This window comes from Aedes albopictus, chromosome 2 (assembly GCF_035046485.1).
Source record: "Aedes albopictus strain Foshan chromosome 2, AalbF5, whole genome shotgun sequence".
NCBI classification, from domain to species: Eukaryota; Metazoa; Arthropoda; class Insecta; order Diptera; family Culicidae; genus Aedes; species Aedes albopictus.
This window is the reverse complement of record NC_085137.1, coordinates 30305675-30318543: the sequence shown is the minus strand read 5'-3', so window position 1 is coordinate 30318543 and position 12869 is coordinate 30305675. Positions and strand designations below refer to the sequence as shown.

The window sequence follows — 12869 nt, the reverse complement described above, 5'->3', positions numbered from 1 at the left end:
CTGACACAAATTTCGATTTTCTCTTAAATCATTAGGGGTTCCCCTTGGAAATTTTATTCGGAATTCATCATTTTGAGGAAGGGCACAAATAAATAGGGGAGATCGGGGCATAATGGACACCCGGGGCGAAATTGACACCCCTATTTTTGTCGAAAACGTTGACTTTTATGCTAAACTTTTAATGCATAAGTATAAAGGAACAAGTCATCGTTCTATTTTTCTAAAAGTATTGAAATTGAAATATGTTTTCCATATGGTGAAATTCTTATAATTTCAACGCAGCAGCAAATAAGGTATTACGAGTGTTTGAGTGTGTCCACCATCTTCATGTATACGTAGATTTAGAAATGGATAAAGTATTTTATTTGTGATTAGAATTTACTCAAAATAGAAATTTTAATGTTGTAGTCGATTTGGGGCGAAATGAACACTGGCAATTACGAATGGATGTACGCGCATTGCATACTGTTAGGCGCTTAAGAGGGTTTGGAAAAAAAAACAATTGGATTATTTTAGCCTTAAGTTTATTTAATTTACTTTGATGTTATGTAAACTCGTCTAAGATGGAGTATTTAATCTGTGGTATCGATCTCCGTGGGCAAATTACTTAACTGATCGATGTAATCAAAGAAATGGCATAAAATATGCAGGGGTGTCCATTATGCCCCGATGGGTGTCCATTTTGCCCCGTACCTTCACTGCCAGCCCTAAAAACACACGATTTACCATCCATTATTTCTTCACAATAAATGCATTCTACCTGCTATAAATGATTGAAATACGCAGGAAACCAACTAAAGTCGTAAGCCAACTGATAATATGTTAAGGTTTCCTCTGTTATACAGGCCTATCGTACTCATTTGCTTAGGGTTTCCATTATGCCCCTAATCCCCCTTAACCAATGAATTTTTAAATTTTAAAGTGAAATTAGAGTCCTCTAGAAAATTCATTACCAAATCCGATGAGTTAAGCGGATTTGCTCATTGTTTGTGTATTTTTTCATCAAATACATTAATTATTTATCAACTCTACTCCCCCATTAATAAGTCAACGAGCACTGTGACAAAAGAAGAAAATGAAAATTGTTCCGTTCTAGAGTTTTCTCAGAATTCAGGAACACTTTGGTTTATGGCTCTTGAGTACATATTCGACGAGAAAGGCACTATCACCACTAGGTGTATTAATCTGGGTTTTTTTTCTTTCAATAGACCAATACAAATATGTGCATTGTCGATTCAATACATTGATGCGCAAGACAATTGAACAGAAAACGTCAATTTCAAGTAATTAAGGCGTTGGGTAAACATAAAACTTTTTATTTAAAAGTGATCCGTGAGGATCTAATGGCAGGACAACTCCGGAATAAAGAATTGTATCTCTTTCAAAATAATTTAGATATAAAAACATCAATATATTAAAACAAGATATCTCAAAAACGCCAAATTATACCTCCGGCAAACTTTCAGATTTAATAGATCTTGAGTGGTATATTTTGAAGCAAGCATCAAATTAAGTCGAAATTTGCAGCTTTTTGAAAAAACTGCTAGTAAAAATCATAGTAATCTTTGCTATTTTGCCCAAAAAAACATTTTAAACGTCCCGAAAAAATTGTAAAGTTAGTATCATCAGACACAGGCTTCTTTGATTAACACGTGTGAAGTGGTAAAATTGATAAATTTGCGATGAACATTCAAAATAGTCATGAAAACGTGATTTTCACATAAATTTCACTACTTTTAATATAACTTTGTTATTTGAAGTCACACAACTTTGGTGTCTTCGGCGACTTTACTTATTTTTGCACGCTCTACAACTTTGCAGAAGACGGGAAACCTCTAGGACGTAAGACAAAAAAGTTAGTATCGCAGCGCCACCTATGCGGCAAAATTACCAACTAATCTTCTTCACCACATAAAAGTACAGGTAAAATTAATACAAGTCTCCGAAGACACCAACTCAAAAAAATGTACTCCCAAAACGCTAGAGGTTTTTACTTGCTAGATCCTGCTCGTGGCCCAGTGTGCAATGTAACGAACGACGGACGACGCGACCATCTGAACTAGGAGGACTGTGACGGCGGGGGGAAGACTGATCGAATTTAATGAAAATGTCACATAACTCATCGCACTTGTGCGCGCCATTGCGCGTTGTGGTAAAGTGTCCTCATAGTACACTCGCGTACACCCGCGGAGTGTTCCGAGAGTGGATCATGTTTTCTGTTTGTCGCCGAGCGTCGTCGTCGCCGTCGTTGCGCCATGCCACGCCAAGCAGTTAGAGGCGTGAATAATTTAAAATATTAATAAATCTCCCGCGTTGTGACCGAGTAGATCGACGACCACTTTGTGCGCGAGAGAGCGATGCGAGATCTTCTCGATCAGCGAGCGTCAGGAAATGGTCACCAAGTGGATGAATGGATTGTACCTCGGCAAGGGTAATTAAATGTGCTAATTGTCGTCGGATCTACAACAATCACACGATGCGGCGGCGGTGTCGGATTGGTCGCAGATGTCCAACACTACTGATGCGTGCGAGTGAGTGTGGGCGTGGTCGTGATCTATGTATCCCTCGGTGCAAATATTACGATAACAATGGGGTGTCAGTTGGCTGAAATGGCGGGCGCAATCGTATGGCTCCTAGCTCTGCGAAGGGCTGTGCGTGACTGGATCAGGTTTATACCTTTAGGTGTGCTGTTTGTACGGGGTTGTAAATTGTCACTGGAGATTAGACGTGGTGACATTTCGAGGACCACGTTGACGCAACGTGGGAAACAATCAAATTTCAGGATCTTGGCCAGAGCAATAAGATTTGAGTTGTAGGAGCCGGTAGTGGTTCAGAGGACCGAAGTGACAGATTTCCATTCTGGGCGATTGCCTGCCATCGTTATTACAATAAAACTGAACCAACAATTCCTCTTCACAACAACCTCCTCGAACTTACTACAGGTCTCGTGTCCGTAGAGAACCACCGGTATTAGCAGCGTTTTGTACATGGTGCACTTGGCGCGAGGCTGAATCTTTTTCGATCGCAGGTTCTGTGGAGCCTATAGTATTCCACTAATCACACAAAAAAATATTCATGTAAAATTCAGCGAAAAATCATGCACATAAAGGGAATGCTAGAGTTAGTGCATATTTACATGAGATATCATGTAAAATTACGTTACGTTCGTGTAAATTTCCGCTAATAGTCGCGTAACCGGTTGGTGTCCATGATGGTTTACGTGATGGTTGGCGGAAATTTACACGATGGTAATGTAATTTTACATTATATCTCATGTAAAAGTACACTAACTCTAGCATTCCCTTTATGTGCATGATTCCTCGCTGAATTTTAATTACATATTTTTTTCTGTGATGTTGCGCCTTCGTATTTACGGCTAACGTTGTTGCCTGTCGTAAATTAGGATCCGTGATAGATGAAGTCTTCCGCCACCTCGAACCCGTCGCCGGCTAGGCTTGCCCTATCGTTCGCGGTTCCACCTACCAGCATGTACTTATCGTTTTTGACACGTTCACCACCAGTCCGACCTTTGCTGTTTCACGTTTCAGGCGAGTGCACAGTTCTGCCACCGTTATAGCAAAAATATCCATGACATCGGCAAAACAGACAAATTGGCCGGATTTCGTGAAAATCGTACACCGGCTCGTTGCATAATAACTTCTAAGGCGATATGGAAAGGCAGGCATGAGAGTCTATCACCTTGTCGTAGTCTCCGGCGAGATTTGAATGCTGGACAGATCGCCCGAAACCCTTACGCAATGTTTACACCGTCTATCGTTGCTTTCATCAGTCTTGTAAGCTTGCTGGAGAAGCTTCCTTTCGTCCATGATTTCCCATAGCACTGGCCGGTCGATATTGTCACCGCCTAGAAGCACGTTGGAACCTGGTATTAGCGGCATTTTTTCGATGATTTGCCGAACGATTAATATCTGGTCCATTGTCGAGCGGCCATCAACGAAGCCGGCATGATAACTTTTACAAACTCATTCAATTTAGATGAAAGATGGCGGAAGATGATTCGGGACTACTAAGTGCAGTGCAGAGCATTCAGAGCTTGCAATTCAAGCAGACATTTCTGGCAAGCCCACAACTCCAAGAAGAGGCTGCAGTGGCTCTAGTAGGATACTCCAAGAGATTTCAGAGGGTTTCTAGAGATTTTGAGGTATTTCAAGGAGTTTCAGGGGCGTTTCAGATTGTCTCAGGGATCCCATGGGGTGTCAACATTTCAAGAATTATCAGCTTGATTCAGGGGTTTCAGGGGATTGCAGGCGGCTTTAGGATGATTCAGATGGTATACCCCTGAAACCTGAAACCTGAATAACATTTTATGAGGTTCCAGGTACAACGTTGGAGATCCTGAATTCCTCTGAAATGCCCCTTGAACTTCTTGAAGCGCCTTTGAAAGGGCTTTAAACAAAATTTGATACCCAACACTTCAAACCCCCCAAATCTCCCTGGAATTCCCCTGAAGCGCACCTTGCGCTCATCTGTGGAGCCCCTCAAAACACTCCTAGAACCTCGTGAATGCTACTGTGACATCTCAATTATCAGATTTATCTTCGTCCACCTAACGTTGTTCCTGAACCCTCCTAATACGCTAAAATACTCCTGAAACCAAACCATCCTAAATCCTCCTGCGATCCCCTGCAACCCTTGAATCAACCTGAGTATCTCTGAAACGCTGACACTCCATTGAACCCCTGAGACAGTCTGAAATGCCCCTGACACCCCCTGAAACCCCCTTGAATTACCCTGAAATCTCTAGAAAGCCCCTGAAATCCCCTGGAGCAAGCTATGACGTCTCTGAGACCCACTGAATTCCCCCTAGAACCCGCTTGAGATCCCTTGATGTGCTCCTGAGACCCCCTCAGATACCCATACGCTATGTACAAAGAGAATTATTGCACCCCAACCACCATTTAGGTTTAGGGCGAGACTGCCTAAAAAGAATTTCGACCTAAATGGATTAAGTTTATTACCAAAATGGAAAGAAGTTTAAGAAGGTAGAGTGACTAGAAGATTTAAAGGTGGTCATGTGGAGTTTCAGAGGGTTTTCAGGGGAGTTTCAGGAGGGGAGGCGCTTTAGGGGCATTTCCAGGGGTTTTGGAGGGCCCCAAGTACGTAGCATGGGGTCCGAGGAGGATTACGGCGACACTTTAGGAAGTTTCAGAGGATTTTCAGCAAGTTTTGGCGTTTTCATATGTTTCTGAGGGTCTCAGGTGGTGTTATATGGCGTACAAGAAAAGAATTCAGAGGATTTTGGGGCATTTAAAGAATTTTCAGAAGGTTTCCTTAGGCATTACAGGAGCGTTTTAGGGAACTTTGGAGGGTCCCAGGCTAGGTCTCCGGTGCTTTACATGGGGTCCAATGGGGTTTTCGATGGAATTTACGAATTTTCAGGTGTTACAGTAACTAACCAATCTTTTCAGTATTTTTTTTTCTTCTAGTCATGTTTAAAACGATTTCATTCAATCTGAACACCAATCAAATGAACAACGAATCCTTGTCAATTGAATGAATTGCAATTCAAACGACTGGCAGGGAACCGTTTAGAGAGAACCGTAGAGATTCTCAAACAAGCCAACATAATAAACCCCTTCGCAGGGATGGGAACACTCACTTTCAAAGAGTTACACTCACATGCTGTTTTCTCAGCTTAGAGGCTTCCAATCAAGAAACGATGTATGGACGACTTTTGCATTGTGGTTTTGTCTAAAATTTTTCCGAATAGAGTAGGGGTCGCACACGCATACCAAAGTCGTGACAGAATTGTAAAAGCGACTCTCCACGAGGTGAGTGTAAGTTACATTCACCTCGTGGAGAGTTGCCTTCGCAGCTCCCTCACGACTTCGGTATGCGTGTGCGACCCCTACTCTATTCGGCAAAGTTTTAGACAAAACCACAAAGCAAAAGTCGTCCATACATCATTTCTTGGTTGCACGCTTCTGAGCTGAGAAAATATCAAGTGAGTATAATTCTTTGCAAGTGAGTGTTCCCATCCTTGCCCCTTCGGACATAGCGTGACCCACGAGACCCCCTGAGACTACATGATATCCCCAAAACCCCCTGAAATCCCCAAAAAAAACCTGAAAGCAGTGATTTTTTCGTTTTGAATCTTACTGAGGACATCTAAAACTCTCTAAAACACCGTAAATGCCTTTGAAAACCTCATAAAACCATTTGAAACTCCTGGAAATCCCTGAGACTAGCTTTGATACCCTCGATACCCCCGTAACTCCGTAGAGCCCTTCCAGACGCCGCTAAAAATCTCTTGGATGCTTCAGAGATTCCCTAGAACGTCCCTAAAACCGATTGAAACCCTCTCCACATCCCTAAAATCCCTTCCAACACCCTCTAACTGGAACCCTGAAAATTCTTAAACTCATTAAAACTGCACTAGAAATTCCTTTTAAAGTCTTTTTTTTTACCACCTGAGCTCCCTAAAAGCTTAACAAGATGTTCCAAGAATCATATGAAACTTGTATAGAATTCCCTAAAACCCTTTTCAAATCCACTGGAGCCCCAGAAACCCATGCAAAAGTCTCTCTGCAATTCTCTATTGCTCTATCTTGAGACTCCCTAAAAGTCTGCAAACTTGTGAGGAACTACTAGCGTACACACTACACAGCTAGTCGAGTTGGGTATTTTTTTACCGAAATCTCAACTGCTAAGCGTTTGGCAACGGGGCTTTGACGAAATTCTGTAAAAGGTTACCAAACTTCGGTAAAATCTTATCGTTTATCTGTCAAACTCCAACGATGTTAGGTAAATGTTGCAAGCTTCACCGATTTTTTCCTGTAAAACAAACTTAACGGTTGAGATTTCGGGAAAACATTATCGAAGTCGGTGATTTTTTCCAAGTGTGTAATCAGGCGAGATTCTTTATGATAAACTCGGAAAAAGAATGTTTCAATAATACCGCAAAAAACCGGAAGAAACTGTTGGAGAGTTTTCCGGGGAAAGCATAACTATTTAGAAATCACCTGAGGAATTTTAGGAGAATTTTAGTAGGGTTTTGTATACATACATATCCTCGAGAACAAGAGCATTACTTGTTGTGTCTGAATAGTCAAGAACATAAGTTGAACTAAGTCTGTACTGACGCTGAAGAAGCGATGTGGACTTCACGAAAACATGCTTGGGTCCAGCTTTGACATGCTTGTCAAAAATTGTAATTTTGATTAAAGGTTTCACAACAGATTATTAATTCTGCATGTTGGTGTATGTTTTAAAGCTGGTTACCCAGATGAATAATATTCTATTCAACTTGATACTCAGCCAACTATGTATTGCTGATTAAAGAGGTTGAACAAGCCATACTTCAGTCCTATATTCAGCTGTCATTGTGTTCAGCTATTTACACCATTAACCAGTTATTGTTCAGTGTGAAGAATTAGCTAAAGTTAAAATTCACAAGTAAAAAGATATTTAAAAAAAAAGTAATTGTTCAGCTGATACACTCACTGTTCAGCATTCATTGTTACTTGGGTAGTGTGATGGTTAGAACACTAGGGCTAAAAATCCCGATAATACAGATAAAAAAAGAATTCAGTAAGAAACTGCGTAAGAATTCAAAGAAGGAAGTGCGGTAGATATCCAAGGAGAAATCCCATAAGAAATACAAGAAAGAATCCTGGAGAGAAGCTCGCGAGAAATTCTCAGAGGAATTACAGAAAGAATTAGGTATCAATCGATTTCCAAGCATATCCCTAAACAAAATATCTAAACAAAAAAGTTATCAGTAAAAGAGTTCTTGAGATCACAAGTTTTCTCCGGAGTTTACTAGTATCCGTAGCATCAACCAAGAATTTGTTAATATTCCATTCAAATAACAGAATTTCCTTGGGATTTTCATCGGAATCCCGTCTTTAGTACACCATCAGTAGCAGGGTTGCTACTCAAAACTGACAGCACAATCTTCTCTTGGGATAGCAGTTAGTGGGAGCACCTGTCAACCACACTATCAAGCAACCTGCATTCCACACGGATTTATGAAGTGAAAATTCCTTATGTAAACGAACATGTTTACATCGCAACCCCGTCATCATCATACCCGCGTGTTGTGGAATAGTAGCATCACCAAATGCTACACAAACAGGAGCACCGCACCGGTAGCGAGCCATTTATGATTTATTTAGTTTGTAACAGATTCATGGCACGCAATAACATTAGCGGGACTGATTTGGTCGTTGAATAATTGATGATCCCGAGTGGGGTGATGAAGAACAATTCCTCTAGGGGCTGATTTGGTGCGGTTTCCTACGTCGTACTTAAGTGAACCGAAATTGAAACGTAAAATTTCGCGTAATCATTCGATTTTCAGTGCCTAAGGGTTATTGATAGTCTCCATCTTTTTGCTTCTATCTGATGCGTCATTGGTGAAGGTAATTTTAAATTATTGACTATTTTTAACTGATATGACGGGAATTGGCGCATATGACAAAGTAAATTTACTTGGAATTCCATAAATGAAGGTATCAAAGCAATTGTTCTTATTTTGTTATCTTTTTCAACTCGAGGATCCACCACATTCTAGTTCTCTGCGGCTAGCTACTAGGCACAACAGTGGCTCCTCTGCAATATGAATGTGATGACAATGATGATGATGATGAAGGGGGGCTGTGTGTTCGGTGATGGAACGACAAGTTTATGAATATTTAAGCAGCTCTGAGTGTTGGTTGTCCGCTGTTGTTTGCGATGCAGTTGCAGTCCAGTGTGGATTCGCTTTAATTGTTGTTTTGTGTGCATTGCCTATGAGCATCCCTGCTGAGTGTGTGGTCAGTGATTTTTTATTTCTGTTTCCGTTCTATACTCCTGGGGTGAGGGTAGTGTTGTGATGGTTCTGGAAAGATTTACAGGTTGTTAGATTGCCCCTAATTGGTGGTTGTACGACATACTGCTGCGCCAGGATGGCCCATCAACAACACGGGAGGCCCACTTTGTCGGAAAGTATGTTCTATTGACGCAATTCCGGCCGCCGTACAAGGTATGATCATCGCGTCACCTAATAAATTGGATGACTCTCCAATGTGATTGACAGCTCCACATTATTCGATTGCTTCACTTAGCGAGAAATCTAATCAACCCACATCGTTTGTCACTTGCGCCGACCGCGCGGGGCCGATCTTAATTACCTAAACGAAATTACCGCCACTCGTGCGCTGCGGTAATTCGAAAGCCAAGAGTCTCATTAGCAGGCAAATCTCCATGAAAAGTGATACCACAATCGCTTAGACCTAGGCTAGACGCTCGCGCTCAACAGGTTTGCAGTTAATTAATTAGCCAAACGTGTGCCAAATGGGAATGCGTGCCTGCCTAATGCCAAATACCGATGCCCACACATGTCTACAAGCGAGCGAAGATCGATTTGAGTAGGTAATCAAGACCTGGAACCGCAAATCACCTTCGCTTTGGCTGTGAGTGACAGACAGGCAGATCAACTGTCACAAGAGGCGACGATCATGTACGCACGCACCCACTAACACTTGACTCGAGTGTACGGCGACGAGTGAGTAAGACCCTGAAATCCGGGGAAAGTCATCCGCCGAAGACCTTCATATGTCATCGCGGTTTTCGGACTGGACGCGGTCAACACATTTGCGCGTGCTAATTTTTCACCACTGAGGTCTCAATTATTTGCGACGCGACAAATCCGATTAGATCGATCTCACCCACCATCGCCAATCGAGAGAGAGCCGATCGAGGACAACATTCCGTCTCCTCCAACGCGTGACGTAACGCATTGCCAAGTTCCAATCACTGGCCCGACTGGGATCGTGAAATGCGTTTGTCAATCACGCTGCGATCGTTATCGTGCGACACTCTGCGGGATGATCGAGGCATGCCACTAATGACATTCGCGCGCGAAGGTGTCCATTTGACGTGGTAGCACAGTGTGATTCGATCTGGTGCGTAAAAGTCAATCACCCTGGCTGGACGATCAGTCCAGTCAGTCACTCACGTATGCATAAATCTTCCGAGGTGATCGAAAAACGCTGCGCTGCGTTATCAAATGTTGCTGATGAACGATCACCGGCCGCCGGAAAGTCTATTTTGGGAATTCATCCATTTAGTTATATTACTTGCATGTTTGGACATGGGATGCCTTCGGTTCGGCTCACGATGATGATTGACAGCGGACGGTAAAGGTGGCCCGAACAATCAATGACATCTGGCTTCTGTTCAGAAGCCACATGCTATAAATCAAAAGTTAAGAGGGTGATCACGAATTTGGCGTCGATCTTCTTTTGATTGGTAGTTATGACTGTTGCCTAATAAAACTCTGGGGCATAGAGCAACACAATCCTGAAAATCCTAGTAAGGTAGACATTTACTTTGTCATATGCGCCAATTCCCGTCACATCAGATATAAAATAGTAAAAAAAAAAATTTACATCTAAACATTGCCAATAGTTCATTAGATAGAAGCAAAAAGATGTAGACTTCCAATAATAACCAGCCCCTATAGCACTAAAAATCGAAAAATTACTCAAAATTTCACGTTTCAATTTTACGACTTCGAAAATTTCCTCATTTGGCGTACGACGAAGGCAACCGCACCAAAGCAGCAGCTAGCCAGATTCACTTATTGAACTGACCATCAATTCATACCCTAGAAAAGCTCAGTGGCACTATAAAGTTGGACTTAACTGCCGCAGAATGCAGCAAAAGCTGCTCAATTATTGAAATAAACTGCTGTTTCCCATTGGTAAATTGTGAGCAAACAGTTGTCTTCGTTCCTAGGAAGATACAGACAAATGTGTGCGTTGATTTTCTGCATTCAAAACATCATATTCCACAACAACAGAGAAAGATTTCATCGATGCACTGTGACGGCGTTTCATGATCACATGGGCTGAAATATGAACTGAAATATTTTGGCCGTTATTCTGAAGCAACATCTATCTCAATTTAAAAGCTTTCTGAATAGTAGGGTCTTGTATTTGGGCAGGTGTACCTATTTTGGGCACTTGCCGCTATAGCTAAGTCAATTTCAAACCGATTGATTTGAAATTTTGTATAGAGTTAGGCACGTACAGTATCTAACTCTGTACAAAATTACAAATCAATCGGTTTGGATTTGACTTAGTTATAGCGGCAAGTGCCGAAAATAGGTACACCTGCCCAAATGGTACAATACCCCTCTTCGAACAAATGTTTTGATTAGGATTGCGATGAATTTGATCGACATTTTGAATATACATCTACGGTCTAATCATCATGTGTGACGGCAATTGATTTCATGTTATGCCCAAAATAGACGGAGACTAGGTGGAAATAGAATTCAAGCAACAATTATTCAAATGGTACTTGTTTTACAATATGTTTTAACATTATATGAGAACTAATTTATGAATCAGAATTTGAAAAAAATGGGCCTGAGGCATTGAGCGAAGTTCAACAATAAACTCGATCATTATTGGTCGATGCTAAGTATGACGGGAATAAGATAATATCGAAATTCTAGTTTTCGTCCATTTTAATAAATAAAGGAAATTTCTCTATATAAGAAAATCGCTTTCCTGATACTTAAATTTTCTTTAGCATCCTCACATAAATAATAAAAAGCAACTCTGAGAATAATTTAACTATTTGCGCCATAAGACGAGTAAGAAAAGTCTCGTTTATGGTTTTGATAAAATCTTTTTTGCCCTCTTAAAAATGTATATGGAAATTGCCTATCTGATTATGTTCCTGAGGCTTCAATCATGAATGTGTGTAAGAAAAAATATTTAGTGATTTTTTTATACGGCCAAGTTTTAGGAAAACTGCCAACAAAAATCCTTTCTGCGAAGAAAACAAAACTGTAGAAATTACCAAAAGTCGTCCTCGGTATACAGAATAAGTTTCCTTTGCAAGTTTTCCAATTGCCGGGGCCCGTGGCGTAGTTGGTCACACGTTCGCTTCATATGCGGATGGTCATGGGTTTGATTCCCAGCCCCGGCACTTGCAATTTTTCGTCAATTGCTCTTTACCGAGAGCGGCTGATACTGACCCTCTTCTGAGCCCCATGGCTCAAACGGACCCGGATACCTGGACATCGGCGAACTGCTACTCATAATGGACCCCCAATCGGACTGAAAAGGAACAACGGCCACCTATCATCCTTGTGCTCATCATTCTACCATGTAGAGTAGAAAAGTGAAAGCAGCAGAAAGGCAACCAGTTCGATAAAGTATAATAGAAAACATGTAGGCACTGTACAATACTGTAGGTACAGCTGTCAATTGAAATCGCTCACGTAGTGCCCTAGTGGACAATAGAGCTGTAAATTAGGTTAAGTGATTAAGAATAAAAAAAAAAGTTTTCCAATTATTTTACGCCATCAGACGTGCAAAAACAATCTCTTTGATATTGCGACTTATTCTAGGGATTCTTTCAAAATTGGTCCTGGAATTTCTTCAGAAATTCCTCCACGGTTTTCTTAGATTTTTTTTCTAAAATTTCTCCAGATATTTTCCAAAAAAATCCTTAATTTTCAAGGACATGTTCTCTTCAAGGATTGTTTCGGTAATTCTTCCAGAGAAAACTACATATATTCCACCATGACTGCAGCTACTCCTCCCAAATTTCTTAAAAGATTATTTTAGAAAAACTTGCATGGATTACTTCAGAAATTCCTCCACGATTTTTTCAGATTTTTTTAGGGATTTCCTATAAACTCTATGAGACAATCTTCCCGAAATTTTTCGAAAGATTTGTTAAGCCGAAACAGGAAACATTTCCAAAATTTAGGTTTTTTTTTATTCAATAAATAACTAAGCAATATTTTCATAATCAGTTTTCATACGCATGAAAAGGAGGCGTCAAGTTATCTTCTGAATTGTTTTCCTGGTGGAAAATATGTTTCATTTGTGCGAAAATCATTT

General features: G+C 40.9%; 1 protein-coding gene across 3 annotated transcripts in view; it reads right to left on the bottom strand.

Annotated features, from left to right (window-relative positions):
* The window catches only part of LOC109402239 (transcription factor hamlet), a 384793-nt gene that overhangs the window by 19834 nt on the left and 352090 nt on the right, over window positions 1-12869 (bottom strand). The window lies entirely within an intron of this gene.